Source organism: Melospiza melodia, unplaced genomic scaffold, assembly GCF_035770615.1.
Source record: "Melospiza melodia melodia isolate bMelMel2 unplaced genomic scaffold, bMelMel2.pri scaffold_62, whole genome shotgun sequence".
Classification (NCBI taxonomy): domain Eukaryota; kingdom Metazoa; phylum Chordata; class Aves; order Passeriformes; family Passerellidae; genus Melospiza; species Melospiza melodia.
In genome coordinates, this window is record NW_026948801.1 from 1,683,616 (window position 1) to 1,686,981 (window position 3,366).

The 3,366-nt window shown below is 57.5% G+C and overlaps 1 pseudogene; it reads right to left on the bottom strand.

The window, feature by feature from the left end:
• Positions 1-1,527: 1,527 nt before the first annotated feature.
• On the bottom strand, positions 1,528-1,708 carry LOC134413974 (small nucleolar RNA SNORA74; annotated as a pseudogene).
• Positions 1,709-3,366: the final 1,658 nt, after the last annotated feature.

A 3,366-nucleotide genomic window follows, 5' to 3' on the forward strand; every position in this document is an offset into this window, starting at 1 on the left:
TGACGGTGACCTCCCAGCTGACGATGGGGGTTTCTGCCTTGGGGTCTGAGTATCAGGATGGAAGGTCGCTCCCAGGAGGAGTCCCTGTGCATTTTCCTCCCCCATGGCTCTGCCCTTCCTGATCCAGCAGCTGTGGGGCAGCAGAGCGGGGGCAGTGCAGGGACAGGCCTGGTTCTGACAGGGCTGTTGTGGTTTAGGAATGGTGCTCCCAATTTACTACACCTACTACCAAGACCACATGTCGCCCCAGATTTATATTCCCACCATTGCCCCCCCACACCACAGGGGCTTTGCCTGGCCTGGCCCTGATTGATCTCAGCCCATATTTCACAGTCAGGGATAACCTGGAGATGGTGTCCAGGGTTCACCCTTGTGTGGCCAATCCAGACCCCCCTGAGGCGCTTTAATCCTGGCCGCCCCATCCTCCTGTCTGTTGTTGTGATGCTCTTCAGTGCCCAACTCTTGGGCACGTGAGCATCCACAGGAGGGAGTTTCACAGCCAACTTCTCCCCCAGACAGAGATGTCTTGCCCCAGTCCAGCAGCCCAGCTGGGTTTTCCTCTGTGCTCCCAACTGTCCTTTTTCCATGGTTCCAGCCACCCCAGAGAGCATTTCCCACCATCCCTCAGTCAGTGCAGAGGTGCAACGCTGGCCATTTCTCTTGCTCAGAGCTCCAGGGATGGTCCCAGTGCTGCAGTGACTGCAGGAAAGGGGACCCCACAATGGGACATTTCTTGGTCAGATACAGACAGGAAGAGTGACAAACTGTCTGTGACTCAGGTTTTGGCCTCGCAGCCCCCACTGTGGTTTGCAGGGAGCTGCAGTGTGGCTCGGCCCTGGCTGTACCCAGCAGTGCTGGCCTGGGAGAAGGTGTTGGTGCCAGCTGGCCCAGGGAGCTGCAGCATTTGGGGAACGAGTTCCTCCTGGCCTCCTGCCTAGGGTGACACTGCAGGGCCTCATGGAGCCGAGGGGCCATTGTAGGACTTCAGGGCCCCATGGAATTAAGGGGACTCTTTGGACATTGTGGGGCCTTGTGCTACTGAGGCCATCGTGACACTTTAGAACCAAGGGGCCACTGTGAAACTACAGGGCCTTGTGGAACTGACACTGAAATCACCCAAAAAGAAACTTTCTAACACAGTTTGAGTATCAAAAAGCATTCATTTTTATTGCAGCACTGATCACTTGGAGGAGCCTTCCTCCATCATGCGAACAGAGGTTTTATGACACACACAAGTTCCATATTTATGAGCTATTCCTCTGTGATGCTCTACATCTGGCCTGTAGGCCACACAGTATAAATAATTCCAACTTCATAAGTGATTTATTATATAATTACCTTGCTTATGTAATTCGACCAGTAAGAGCAGGCCCAGGCCATTGGAGACTCAGGCTGCTATTGGCTGGTTAGCTGAGTAGTAACTGGCTCAGCCAATGAGGATTACCTTCATGGGCCTTCTTATCTATATAAGGAAGTTAGATCTCAATAAAGCTGCCTGTTGCTGCATGAACACTCACAGTCTAGTCACCTGTCTCCACGGGCAGGAGTTACTCCACTCTCAGCCATGCAGAGTGCTGCCAAAACCTGGCACCACTGAGCACCAAGACGGCCTCGCTGGTGCCAGGAAAGCTTAGCAGCACCTTTCTCTCCCAGCAGCATAACACTGGCACAGGCACTGAGCAGCCACGGGCAGCTGACTACTGCTGGGAGACAAAAACCCCAGAACTGGGGGGTTTACAGTGCAGAAAAAACGTGGAGGCACTTTTCTGATGATGCCTACTCTCATCAAGGCTTCATCCAGCAAGAGGAATAGATAAGCTAAACTTATTTCTGGATAAACCACGTTATTTCCACCCTGAGGACCTGAGGCTAGCACAGGAGCCAGCAGAGGCCTTTTAGACAGCAAAATATTTTTGCCCATTTTCCCAGGCTGGCTCACGGTCACACCTCACCCATGTGGCTCCAGAGCTCTTGCTGTGTCCCACGGGCAGGTTATCCCTTCACATCTGCTCTTGCAGGCTCCAGAGCCCTCCCGGAGCGCCTCCCCGGCTGTCCCAGCACAGCTCAGCACAGCTCAGCTCGGGGTTCCACATGCCACGGGGCCGGGGCACCTCAGAGCTGCTCCTTCGGGCGGGTCACCGCCATCGGTCATCGGCTGAAGGCCTAAAGAGAGGACAGCAGAAACATCACAAATAAGCCATTAGTTCAATCTGTATTCACAAAGCTCAACAGCAGCGGCCTGGCTTGTGGCAGAGGACAAAAGCCAGCACACCGAGCGAAAGGCTGAGGAATTAATGCTGAACCGCACAGCCGAGCAACATCCCCAGTCCCCCGGCCGAACAGATAAATAGGAGACAGTGAGTATTTCAGGTGGCGCTTTCCTGCCCCGGAGCCCCGGTCTCCAGCCCCGCTGCCGCCGCCACCCGTGCCCTGTACCCGCCCCCCCCCCCCCTCACCTCATGGCGGTGGTGGCCCCTCATGGCGAGGGAGCTCGGCCCGCCAGAGCTGCCCCTTGCCCTCACGGCGGCGAGCTGAAGGAGCCCAGCCCGCCAGAGCTGCTCCTTGCCCTCATGGCGGCGAGCTGAACGAGCCTGGCCCGCCAGAGCCCCTCCCTGCCCTCACGGCAGCGAGCTGAACGAGCCTGGCCCGCCAGAGCTGCCCCTTGCCCTCACGGCGGCGAGCTGAACGAGCCCAGCCCGCCAGAGCCCCTCCCTGCCCTCATGGAGAGGGAGCCCGGCCCGCCAGAGCCGCTCCTGGCCCTCATGGCGGCGAGCTGAAGAAGCCCAGCCCCCCAGAACCGCTTCATCTCCACACGGCGGCAGGGGCAGAAAAGGCGCTGGCATCTCCATGCTGCCGGGGTGATTCCACAGACACCGCCCCGCTCGCTTCGGCCGCTCCCCCCGGGGCGGGGAAAAACCCTCGGTAATCAGGCACCGGGAGGGACTTTAAGATCGTCTCGTCCCACTCCCTGCCATGGGCAGGTACACCTTCCACTGTCCCAGTTGCTCCAGTCCCTGTCCGACCTGGCCTTGGACACTTCCAGCATCCCTGACAGAGCCGGAGCAGGAACACGATCTGTGGAGCTGGGAGAACTGAACTCAAGCACCGGCTCATGGGAAGCAGAGGGCCGGTGAGCTGCCTCTGCTTGCCCCTGATGTGTCCCACTTCGGGCACAGGAGCTAGAAGTGTCAGCTCAGAAACAGCTGCCAGCAACAAAAATCCAGCCCTGAAATAAGCAGAGAAAAAGCTGTGGTGCTGCCAAGTGCCTTGCTGGGAGAAGCACAATTCCACACCTTCCCTGACCTCCACTGGATGCTGTAACATCAGCCCAGTGCTCTGTGTATCCATGTCTGGGCACAGCAGTGT